This window comes from Sarcophilus harrisii, chromosome 4 (assembly GCF_902635505.1).
Source record: "Sarcophilus harrisii chromosome 4, mSarHar1.11, whole genome shotgun sequence".
Taxonomy (NCBI): Eukaryota; Metazoa; Chordata; class Mammalia; order Dasyuromorphia; family Dasyuridae; genus Sarcophilus; species Sarcophilus harrisii.
In genome coordinates this window covers 140827304-140840720 of record NC_045429.1, presented here as the reverse complement: position 1 = coordinate 140840720, position 13417 = coordinate 140827304, and the positions used below count along the sequence as shown (strand labels likewise).

The following is a 13417-nucleotide window of genomic DNA, read 5'->3' as shown; positions in this document are numbered from 1 at the left end:
TGACTGGGTGTTCACTTTATCAGCACTAATATAGTACTGAAGTCTGGGAATGGAGGGTTACTTGATTGCTTAAGATGAGGTGAGCTGATCCAGGTTGGAAAACAGAGAAATTCAAAGTTTCCTCTGGCAATCAGTATTAGGATGAGATATGTGATTAACTTGGACACTTCCAGTCTGGGTAAGATAAGGACCAAGACAAAGTCTCAAAAGAAGTGACAAATTGTCTGAAATATTTTGGGTTCATAACAAGTATTTGCTTAAAGGAAGTCATGTTAGTATTTGAAGAGTTCTTAGATATTATGACAATCATTCTTCTCATTTTATGAATCAGGAACTAAGGCATAGAGATTTGCTCATTTAGGAAATAACAGAGTTGAGATTTGAATCAAAGCCTTTCTACTTTCATATATACCAATCTTTCTTCTATACCATGCTGAGGAGAGTAGCCTTATATAGTATATGTTTTTATATACTTATCTGCCCAAGATTATCACTCTTCTTTCTTTTTTTTATTAAAGCCTTTTATTTACAAAACATTATATTTTTTCAAAATTACTTTGCAAAACCTTCTGTTCAAATTTTCCCTTTCCCTCACACTTCATGGGATAGTCCATCATTTTTTTTTTTTATAGTAACTTTTTTGAAGAATCCATGCCAGGTAATTTTTTTTAACATTATCCCTTGATCCTTTTTTCCGATTTTTCCCCCACCCCTACCCCCTCCCTTAGATGGCAACAATCCTATTTTTGAATATGTCCCATATTCCTAGATAAATGTTGTGCAGATCCAAACAGTTTTCTTGTTGCAAGGGAGAATTGGATTCAGAAGGTAAAAAATCCGGAAGAAAAACAAAATGCAAACAGTTTAATTATTTCCCAGTGTTTTTTTTGGGCGTAAATTTTCTTCCATCATTGATCAATTGAAACTGAATTAGGTCTCTTTGTCAAAGAAATCCCTTCCATCAGATTAATCCATACGTATGGTTTGCGTATAATGATCTTTGTTCTGTATTTCATTTAGCATCAGTAATTCTTTCCAAGCTTCTTGTATTCATCCTGTGGTCATTTCTTACAGAAAAAAATTTCCATAACATTCATATACCACAATTTACCCAACCATTCCAATTGAAGGGCACCCCCAGTTTCCAGCCCAACTACAAACAGGGCTGCCAAAACATTTTGGCACATACTGGCCCTTTCCCTACTTTAGATCTCCTTGGGGTATCCCGAGAAACACTGCTGGATCAAAGGGTATGACAGTTTGATAACTTTTGGGCATAATTAGATTGCTCTCCAAAGTTGGATTTAAAGCTCCACCAACAAGGTATCAGTGTCCCAGTTTTCCCGATCCCTCCAACAATCATCATTATTTTTCCCTTTCTTCCAATCGCAGGTTATAGTGGATCTGGTTGTCTTTAATTTGATTTTTATTAATAATGATTTGGAACCTCTTTCAAAGAATGGTAAAAATTTCAATTTCATCATCTGAAAATTGTCTGTTCATATCCTTTGACCATTTATCTTTGGAGAATGGCTTGGTTTCTTATAAATTAGAGCAATTTCAATATTTTGGAAATGAGGCCTTTTCAGAACCTTTAACTATGAAGATGTTTTCTTAGTTTGTTGCTTCCTTCTAATCTTGTTTACTTTAGTTTTGTTTGTCAGAAGCTTTTTAATTTGATGTAATCAAAATTTTTCTATTTTGTTGGTTTTCAATTTTTTAAATGGGTCTCCTAGTTCCTTTTTTTCCCCCTTTAGTCAAACAAATTTTTCTTTCCAAAAAGGGGGTCTAATAAACCCCTTATCCCAGCTTTTTCTTTTTCCCCAAAATTTTTTGGGTTTTAAAATAATCTTTTTCCCGGTTCCCTTATGTCCTTCTTTTACCCAAATTTTGGTCTTCTTTATAAATGTTTAGTGGGAGGCCTTAATTTTTTTCATTATTTAATTTCCTTTTTATTCCTTGTTTTTTTTTTTTCAAATATTTAAAATTTTTAAGTTGTTGGGTGCAAAATAAATGGAATTAGTTTTGGGAAATTTTCACTTTTTTTAATTTTTTTCCCTTCCAGGGGGGTTGATTTTTTGTTTAAGTTGATTTTTTGTGGGGAAAGTTTTTTTTTTTTTCGATTTTTTTTTTTGATGTTTAAATATTTTGCCGGAAGTTTTTTTGGAATTTTTTGTATCTTTTGCTTTTTGGTTTTGTTTGAGTAAAAATGCTGGGTTTATGGGGTTTTTTTTTTAAATTTTCAAAGTTTGGTTTTTTAAAGCTTTTTTTTCTGAACTTGGCGGAAATCAATCATTGCAAAAGGTATGTTTGGTTTTATAATTCGATTTTAATTTTTTCCAATTTTATTTTGAAGGTGTGTTTCTTCAAACTGAATTAATTTAAGTGGGCCCTTGTTTCCCCGCTTAAAAGTTATTTTCCCCATTTTTGATCTTTGTGGTTTTTTATATGTCCTGATATTTTTAAGAAAGAGTCCTTTTTTTTCCTGGGTGTTTTTATTAGGGGGGTTGGATTTTCAAATGTTTTCCCTGAGATGTATTGGGGTTTTGGGTTTTGTTAGGAAGCTTATGCAATGTTTTTTATTGAAGAGTTTTTGGTTAAATTTTGTTTAGGGTTTTATCTAGGAATGATTTTTGTAATTTTTGCAATTTTTTGGGATTTTGGCAATTTCTTAGAGAATTGGTTAATTTTTTTCTGTTTTCAGCCTCCTGGTTTGGTTCGTCCATGTTGTTTGTAAAAGGATTTGGGGGTTCTTTCCCCTTTATTTTTTTTTTTAATAATTGGGGTTAATTGTTTTTAAAATTTGGAAATTTTTCCATTGGTCTGGGAATTTTTCTTAGGGAGTTGTTAATGTTTTTTTTTTTTAAGATGGGATTTTTGGAATTTATTTTTCTTTTTGGGGTTTTTTTTTTTGAAGGTTTTTTCTTTTTTTGTTGTTAATTTAGCCATGTTGGGGGGTAATTTTATATTGTTAATTTCCTTTTTAGTGGGGTTTTTTTCTTTTGACAAAATTGATTTTTTCCTTTTTAATGATTTGGGTTTGTTTTTTGTTGGTTTTTTCATGCCAATTTTAGTTTTTTAATTAATTTGTATTTCTTTTATTGATTTCCTTTTTATTTTGTTTAAGTTTAGTGTTTGATGGGGTTTTAATTTGTTTTTTTTGTTTTTGTTGGGCCCCTTGGATTTCTTTTTCCCTTTTAAAGTTTCTAGAGAATGAAATTTTTTTACTGTTTGTATCCCACATTTTATTGATGTTCTTTTTTTTTTGGGTGGGGAAATTATGTTTGATTTGTTTTATAATTTTTTTAGTAGAGATTATTTTTTCCAATTTTTTTTTTTTTTGGCTTTTTGTTGGGATTTTTTTTTTGGTTTAAAGTGCATTTCTTTTGTTTTGATTTTTGAGTTTGGGGTTTTTTGTTTATATGGTTTTTTTTTTTGGTTCCATGAATGCTGGAAAGTGTATTTTTCTTTCATTTTTTTTCTCAGAGGTTATTATTAATTTTTTATATTATTTCCTTTTTGATTTTTTTTTTTTGTTTTGTTTTATCTAATTTAGAGTGGGTTGAGATTCCCTATTATGTTTTTTTTTTTTTTTAGTTTTTTTTTTAAGTTTAGATGCAATAGGTGCATTTGTTAATTTATTTGTTTTTTTAGTGTTTAGCAAGTTGTGCCCTTTTTTTTTTAATTAGATAATTTTTTGTTTTTTGTTAATTGGGTGGATGGCTTTCTTTTTCTTTCACCGGAAGATAGTAGATTTGTTTTTTTTTTTTTCTGATGTATTCCTGCTTAGGTGTGTTTTTAAGAAATTTGTGGGGATTTTTTTTTTGCAATCCTTTTTTTGGGGGTTTGCCATTTTGGTTTTAATTTGTATTTTGATTTGTTAATTTTTTTTTTCCCTTTTTTGTTTATTAAATTGTGGGAACTTGCTTTAAGTTTTTTAGTATCCCTCCTTCCCCTTGGGGTTTTATTTTTTTTCAAGTTTTGGTTTTTTGTTATTTTTTTTCTTTTTTCTTTTTAGGATGGGAGGTTTCAATTTTTGGGTTTTTTTTAAAGTAATTTTGGGGTAAAATTATTTTCCATTTTTCTTAAAATTTTTTTTGTTTTTGGTAGGGTATTTTACCTTTTTTTGATCAATGTCCTTTCCACTTTCAATTTTAAAAATTTTATGTATTTTTTATAATTTTGGAAATATGTTCCCAAGTTTTTTTTATTTTTTTTTTTTGGTTTTTTTGAGATCAAATTTTGTTGTTTGTTTTTTCCCAAAATAGGTGAAATTTACTGTTGAATGAATTTTTCCTGAAATGATGTTTTGGTTTGGGTGTTGTTTTTGGTTGCATGAGTTTTGTTTTTGAAATCTTTGGTTTTTTTTTAATGTGGATTGTGATTTGGGTTTTTTGTGTTTTTTTTGAATTGGGTTTTTTAGTGTTTGGGTTTTTTTTTTGTTTGGGGGTTTGGGGTTTGGCCCTTTTTTTTGGTTTTGATTTGGGATTTTTTTGTGGGTGTTGTGTTTTAATGTTTTTTTTATTTTTTGACTTTGGGGTTTTTTGATTTTGGAAAATAGTGTGGCTTTTTTTTGTTTTTTTGGAGTCAATTTTGTTGTTCTTTACCTGTTTTCAGGTTGTTTTTTTGGGTATTTTTTTTTTATTGTTTTTTTTGGTTTTGGATTGATTTTTTTGTTCCTTGGTTTAATTATTTGTTTATTTTATTTTTAATAAGTTTTTTTTCCTTTTTTTATATTTTTTAATTGTAATTTGTTTTATGGAATGTTTTATTTTGTTTATTTTTTTTGATTTTTGTTTGTTACTAATTGTTTTTTGTTTGATTTTTTTTACTCTGTTTTTAAATGGTAGATGATTTCAGACTTTGCAAGCCTTCCCTCTTTTTCCCATTTTTTCTAGCTTTTGTGAGAGTTTTTAATTTCTTCTATGGATTCATTGGGAGGAAAAGAGATCTCCTCCTGTGGGGATTCCCTGGAATCCTTGTTTTTAGTCTCCAGGTTTGTCTTTTCTGTCTGTATAAAAGTGTCAATGTTAAAGATTTTTTAAATTTTTGCTATTTTGTCAGAGAAGAATAGGCAAGCCAACAAAGAAAAAAAAGGAAAACCCCAAATGGAATCTGTTGGGGGAGGGGCTGGGTGGCTTAGCCTCTACAGACTGAGGGGGCAGCAGGAGGACTGGGACTGTGCTGCGCCTGCACTCTGAGACTCTGAGAGAATGCTGAGAGTGGGGGGCGTGCGGACCCAAGGAACTCCAGCTGTTTGGGGTTGATTCTTCGCCCTGGCTTTTAGCCCTGTGGGCTCGCTTGCCCAGGCAAAGTCCAATCCTGTGTGAACCTCCCCAGAGATGGTTGAGATCACCCCCCCCTGGTCTGCTGGCTGTGAGCTGCCTCCTGAGCCTTGCTGCCGCTTGCCTGCCTCAGCCTGTGCCCGACTAAAATCCCACCCTTGAGCAAAAACAGACCTTTCAGTTGAATCTCAAGGATGTCTTCTCTTGGTAACTGTTTTTTTTTTTTTCAGTCAGGCATTAATTCAGAGGCTTGTAATGAGATGGATTCTGAGAGAAAATGCAGAGCTTACACAGCTGTGTGCCTCCTCACCACCATCTTGGCTGGAAGTCCCTGGCCAACCCAATACATGTTAAATATGTTAAAATATATGTTAAATTCAATATATGTATATATATTTATACTGTTATCTTGCTGCACAAGAAAAATCAAATCAAGAAGGAAAAAAAAACCTGAGAAAGAAAACAAAATGCAAGAAAACAACAACAGAAAGAGTGAAAATGCTATGTTATCATCCACTCAGTTCCCACAATTCTTTCTCTGGGTATAAATGACTCTCTTCATCACTGAACAATTGGAACTGGCTTGAATCATCTCATTGTTGAAGAGAGTCACATCCATCAGAATTGATCATCATATAGTCTTGTTGTTGCCGTGTCACTCCTATTTCAATGAATTTCTTACTTTGAGGTTTCATTCCCCAAATGATTAATTCACCAGAGAGAAAAGTTATAGAGCAAAATCTGTGCTGCACCAATTCACTGCACTTTTTATATCAGGAAGATTGCAGTGATTTTTGCAGTGACTAGTGCTAAAAAAGTACACTAAATTCAATAGGATATATTGGTATGGAGATATTTACACATAGAATCTGTGGATTTTTCATGTGAACAGACAAATAGTCTAGCAAGATGTTCATTGAGATATGTAAAGAATTTATCAAATATGAAAACATGTTATTGCCCATACTAATTTTTATAATCATTACTGATACATTTCTACAATTCTGACATTTTCAAAGTCCTTTGGAGGTAGCCAGCAATTCTGATCATTATAGAATTCCTTTAAGATACTTAGCTGATCAATCTCACTCCTAGGGAAATATAAGATTAGAGAAAATCATGCTGTAATTTCCCCTAATAGTTTTAAATGGGAAGAGGGAAGACTTAAAGGAAAAAAGCAGTCACAATTGGAAACAGGCAGTCCTAGGAATCTGTGTGTGTGTGTGTGTGTGTGTGTGTGTGTGTGCCTTGCTCATGTTGAAAAACTTTAACGAACTAATTATATGTATTATATTTGACCCAATAAAATGCTATTTTTCTGTTTAAGTAAGAATGACCTGAGGTAAACTATAGCCAATGATGCATCAAATGTGCATAGTTTTTTTTTTCTTGATAAACTTAAACTACATAACCATATTTTATCTTTCATTGGAGGATTGTGAATATTAACTATTACCTAATTAAATATCTTTCAAGTATGCACCATGCATCCTGCCATCTAGGGGAGGGGGTGGGGGGTTAAGAGGTGAAAAATTGGAACAAGAGGTTTAGCAATTGTTAATGCTGTAAAGTTACCCATGCATATAACCTGTAAATAAAAGGCTATTAAATAAAAAAAATTTAAAAAAAAAGTATGCACCATGCATGCAGTACTCGGTAGAATACAAAATAAATATGGAAGAAATTTAGTCTTATCGAAGCAGATAATATATATGTTGATAACCTGATTGGGGACCTTGAGAGATGGTAGGGGTCGGCAATGTATATTGGAATTTAACTAGGTGCCCAAGTTGGGGAAGTAGCTGATTAGGGGGTTAGTTAAGGAGCTAATTATAAGATTTGGGGCTGATGGATGATTTCAAGAGTAGTTGAAGTCAGGAGAATAGAACTGAAGAAAAGCAGAGAAACTCAAGTACCCTGGATAGCTCCTGGGGAAATTATGAAAAATGTAGTGCAGAGAACTTTGCTAATTGTTGGGCGAAATATACATATTAACTAAAACATATTACCTTCCCTCATGTCCAGTTAAGAAATTAGACAACATGATCAATGCATTAAAGTCCTCAAAATTTAAATGTTCTGCAATGTCCCAGAAGAGTGAGCTTTTGAGAAAGATAAGTCTGGGTTTCATGGAGGGAGTTTGAGCTGGGCTACAAAGAATAGGTTGAATTCAAAGAATTCTACAAAGAATAGATGAAAGTGGCAGAAATCAGGGTGGGGGAAATAAGAAATTTTTGGTAAATGGAACAGTGTGAACAAAGGCATGAAGAATGAACATGTTAGACAGGATGCCAAGGATAGTGATTTCTACATTTTAGTACATTGCAAATGTGATAAAAGAGGGCGAGTTAAGGCTGGATAGATAAGATAATGCCATATCATGGAAGCATCTTAAATGGGATACTAAGAAATTTGAACTTTATTCAGTGTATAATTAGGAGCAATGAAAGAGTTGTGAGAATAGTCTTTAATAAGATAATAGACTCATATAAGGAAGACCATTTGTTGTTCATTTCAATAAATCAATAGACAATAATAAGAGTTAGTGGAGGGACAATGGAAAATGAGAGAGGATAGGATAGATACAAAAGTTAATGCTAAATTAGAATTAAGAAGACATGGTAAATTGTTGGATATGTGATATGTGAGAGAGAAAAATGAGAGATAATCTCTTAGTTTCAGTCAGAAAGAGCTGAGTTAATTATAGCATAGCTAAGAGAAAAGACAAATCCAAGTAGAAACAATTTTTTTTGAAAGAAAGGAGAAAATTAATTTTACTTTAGACATACAGTGTTTGAGATGATGGCAGGATATCTAGATGGAGATGTTCTATAGGAAGTTTGAGAAATGGTTCTAAAGTTCAAGAATGGTAGACAAGGTAGAACTGTGAAGTTAAGAATAGACATATAGTTTTTACCACTATCTATATAGACAAAGACACATGCCAATTTGTACAGAAGTTTTAGCAAAGTGCCCCAGGAATATGCTCTTGATCATTTACTGCTTAAATTTCAATAAATGACTTGTATGAATCATAACTGGCAAGCTTATTAAATTCACAGATAACATAAATATGGAAAGTATGATAGTCAAGATTCCAAACCAACAAGGTGGAATTTGATAGGGATAAATGTCAAATCTTATACTTCAGTTAAAAACTTTAGTTTTATAAATAAATAGCTGGATAGCAGTTTGAATAGCACTGGTGTCTTAGCACAGTTCCTGGTATATGGTAGGTACTTAATAAACATTTATTGAATTATATTGAAAAAGAAAGATATGTCAACTGTGTCTCAAATACAGCCAATGATATTGACATAAAAAAGCCAATCCATCAGAGTAGAGGGAAAAGAGCATTGGCTATGGAGTCCAAGGTCCTGGAGTCAAATCTGACTTCTGATGTATACTACATGCTGTCTTTGGTCATCACTTACTCTTCACAGGCTTTGATTTCCTCATCTGTAAAATGTTAGTAGTGGACTAAATGACTTCTTAATTCTCTTCAGTACAACATTTATGATTCTATTATCTCCAGTTGCAACAACAGAGCCATAGAGAATTATAGTTTTGCAACTGGACCTGATCAGACCACATATGAAGTATTGTATTAATTTTGGATGACATGTTTTAGAAAGTTGGAGAGATTCAGAGGAAAGCAATCATGATGCTGAAAAGCCTCACGACTATGGTAGGCAATAATCTTTTGAGGAGAATAAGATTGTTTATTTTAGAAAAGTGAAGCCTAAAGGGAATATAACAATTAGCAATAAATGGTCAACTAGAGGAGTGATTAAACTAATTTTGCATAACTATTGAGAATGGTACTAGAAGTAATAAGTAGAAGTTTCAAAGAAGTAAACTTCATCTTCATGTAAGGAAAAATTCTTGGCAGAGATATGCAAAACTAGAATGTGTTGCTTGGGAGGTAGTAAGTTTTCCTCTTTGGGTATTTTTTTTTTATAGCAAAATCTTATGATTATTCCTTGGGAATGGCAGAGATGGCAAGGATCTCTAAGGCTCCTTCCAGGCAATAGTAAATAAACATTTATAAAGCCCTTACTATGTATCAAGCACTGTAATAAGTTCTGGTAATACAAATGCAAGCATAAATAAAGCCAATCCCTGAATTTAAAAGAAATTTATATACTAATGGAGCAAGATAACTCATAAAAGGTAACTGAAAAGATGGGGGAGGGTTAGCAGCAGAAGGTACCTACTTGCAGACATGATAGAAAATGTCCTATAAAGATGAGTCAATAGAGCAACCTAGAGAGATGAAGACATAATTGTTCTGGGTCTTCTCAATGGAGGTTCTGGGAAGAACTAATTGATGAGCAGGTAAGGCCTTAGGGGAAGAGAATATTTTTTAATGAGAAGTAGTCTAAAGGTGGATTGAGCTTTGGAATTGAGTTTTCTATGGCAGTTAGACAAAATCCCATGGAGATTTTTCCAGTTCTGAAATTTGGTAGAATAATGGATCACCCAAGGGTGTAATGGGCTGAGGTTTGAGTTGTTGCACTGAGTGCACTGAGGTCCCAAGTACGTGAGGCTAAATAGTAATTGGACTATACTCTATTAATATACATGATTGGATAAAGAATGGCCCCCGCCCATTCTCTGTGCAAGTCCTGATGTGTTGTATAGGAAATGACGATTTTGGTGGGTGGAGGCAGAGAGAGACAGGAAGAGAAGCTTGGGGAGATTGGGCCTGGGTTCGATACTCCTAGCTGCTGGTCGTGTGGTTGCTGGTCTAGCTAGCTTCTTGACTCAGCTGCACACATTGCTATCGCTGATTCTCTTCCACCTCCGATCCTTCTTCACTGAGAATAAAGACTGACAATTTTCCCCTAACCTGAATTCCTGACTCCTGCTGATTTAAAAATACACGATCTTCACACAAGGGCATTTCAGATAATGAATGAAGCCAGAAAAATTAAGAACCAAAAACTAAAAGCCCATGGAGGACAGAGTATTCAGAACAACCAAGTTGTCAACCATATCAAAAGTCCCAGGTAGTTTAAGAAGATTGAAGACTGAAATGAAAAGTCTGTTAGATATTTCAGTAAGTAGGGCTTTGAAGACCTTTGAAAGAGCAATTTTTGTAAAGTGTTGTGGGCAATGTCCAGATTGCATGCGGCTAAGGAGTAAGTGAATCATGAGAGAGTTGAGGATTCTTGAGTTCATTCAGGGTTCTTTTTATTGTCAGAGCAGCAACCTATTCATTTGACCTGAATCTTTCTCTGGTTTTTCTATTTCTGTGGAGATGGAAAAGCATACTACTTATCCTAAGAACTTCTAGCTTCTGCGTCAGATGGAAGGATCATATTTTTTGGATGGATTGGGCTTTCATCAAAGAGGTTTAACTTTCTCCAGTATATGAATGACTCCCAGTCTAGACTCTGGTACTGTCCTTTTTTCCATACTCTGGTCCTCTATCTTCAACATCTTGATAGATGCTTCTAGCTGGCAATCAGGCATTAAGCACCTTGAACTCAAGAAATATAAAATGAAGCTCACAATCTTCCCTAGAAAATTAATTATTCCTTCTGTCTTTTAAAATAATATCATCATGTCACCAGTAACTGAAGATCTAAAGAATTGGAGTCACTCTTGATTCCTTCCTTTACCTCATTTCTTCACATATGCTCAGTCACCAAGTCATGTCTATATTACCTTGGAAATTCCTCTAACATAAATAGCTAAGACCCTCATATCTCTTTCCTGGATTATTACAATAGTCTTCTAGTAAGCCTCCATACTAGCAGGTTCACCTCACTCCTCTCATTTTTGTATCATCCAGTGTAGATCTCATAGAGAACAAATATGGAACTAGGTTTCATGAAGGTAGAGACTATGTCTTATTCTTTCTATGCTTCTTAGAGTTCACTTGGGATATATTACATAAAGCAGATATTCACTGTTTTTAAAAAAAAAATGAATGACTGAATGGCCAGCTGAGGCCAGACTGTAAAGGCCCTTTAATGCTAGTCTAAGGATTTTGGACTTTTTCCAGCAGACAATAGGAAGCCATTAAATGTTTTTTTAGTTAGAGAGTGACATAGTGAAAATGTTTAAGAAAATTGGTCTGGCGAATTTCTTGTTCAGAGTGTTTAAAGAGATTGTTGGCTTCAGGTATTAGCTAGACTATACGACTTCTAATTCTGAGATTCTGTTACCCTTATTGCATAAGTTTGAAGGGCCAAGATTAGGGCATAAAAAATGTCAAGTCTCAGTGACATGAAAAATAATGGCATTAAAGGGAGAAACTCTGGTTTGGGGAGTTCAAGAACTTCATTTCAGGACAATTTCCATTTGAAGTGGTGCCCAGATATTTAGAAATGTTCATTATTAACTTGAAGATTTGGAATTAACACCTAGGATACTTGAGTATCACATCTTCCAGTTGATTGTAAAGAAAACTTGAAAGGAGACCTTCAAAGACTTGCTAATCATTTATTAATAATGAAACAGTGGCTGTAATACATCCTCCTGCATTAAAATTCTTCTTCTTTTTTTTAAAATTCTAGTTCAAATGACAACTCTTCTATGAAATTTAGGCCTCTGAATGGAGAACTTTAACAAATACAAATATGGAGTTGATGATATATTTCAGGTGAATATAAACAAAGGCATAAAGATGGAAGAGGACAGGATTAAACTAAGGAACAAAGAAATCCAGTTTGGTTGGAATGTAGAACACAATAATTTAATTTAACTAGCAGTTAATATACACCTGTCATAGACAAGACAACAAGCTCAGTACTTGAGTTACAAAGACTAAAAGAAAAACTGTCCTTCTTCTTTTACTCTAGGGATACTGATCTGTACCTGTAAAGCTAAATATAAGATAATTTAATGAGAAAGCTCTGCTAACTAGGCTGAATAGGAAAGGCTTCTTATAGTAGGTGGTATCTGAATTAAGCCATGATGAAAGCCAAAGATTTTAATATTGTGGGATTGAATTCCAGGAATAGGAGGCAACTTGTGCAAAGACATGGAGGCAGGAATAAATTGATAAAGATAAAGATGTCTAGTATGCAAATTGACTGAAGAGCAGTGAGAAATAAATCTGGACAGAAAGGCTAGAGCCAGGATTTAAGGGTTTTAAATGAAAAAAAAAATAGAGTAATCAGAATTTCATCTGGGAAATTACAGAGTCTATCAAAAACATCAAGCCCAGCAGAACTATGACCATATTTGTATATTAGGAAAACCATGTGGCAATTGTATGGCTAGATTGGAGTGGACCATCTGTAAGCAGGGAAAATAATTAGAAAGTTATTAAAATAGGCCAGGCAAGAGGTGATAAAGACCAAAATTAACATGGTAGACATATGAACAATAAACAGTATGATGAAGGTAAAATACATAAGACTTGGCCACTGAATGTTTAAGGATGGTGAGGATGAGCAAAGAATTTCATATGGCTTTGAGTTGTTGAACTTAGGTGATTTAAAAGCTTGTGATACCTGCAAAAATAAGCTTTTTTTTTTATTTGGGAAGGGATAATAATCAATTCCATCTTGGACATGGAAAGTTGTGAATAATAAATGCTTATTGACTGATTAACTTTTATTTTAGATAAAACTGGGCATATGAGAGTCATGTTTGTTGATGTACTTGAATGCAATATTAGGAATTTGTATTTTATTATTAGTTAGTGAGGAAGTATGGAAAGTTTTTGAATAGAAGAACAAGCAGGTTATTAGGAAGCTAGTTTAAGCAATAGTATGATAATTGATTTGAAAAAGTAGAATTTAGAAAAAAGATAACCATTATAGATGTCCTACAATGATCTAAGAAGAGATTGGGCCTCTTCAAATTTTCTTAGGATATTGCCTGTATTCATTCCTTTATCCTTTCAGAAATAAAATGTTTCCACCAAAGAACAAAGGTGCATAGAATGTCCATTCATGAACTGAACCTGGAATAATTAGGGTCTAAATCTCCCATGAACAATGAGCTAGCTATTCATTTCTCACATATATTATAGAGGGAATTCATGTTTCAAATAAAATAGGCTGGTTAAGCTCTTGTTGGGTTTTATAGGAGTAAAAGACTTTACAAATCATTGATTCCAACCCCTCCATTTTATGGATAAGTTGCTGCAACCCAAACAGGGGGAAAAACTT

General features: G+C 33.3%; 1 protein-coding gene across 3 annotated transcripts in view; it reads left to right on the top strand.

Annotated features, from left to right (window-relative positions):
* Positions 1–13417, top strand: part of ESR1 (estrogen receptor 1) — a 345878-nt gene that overhangs the window by 30968 nt on the left and 301493 nt on the right. The gene's annotated exons all lie outside the window — the stretch shown is intronic.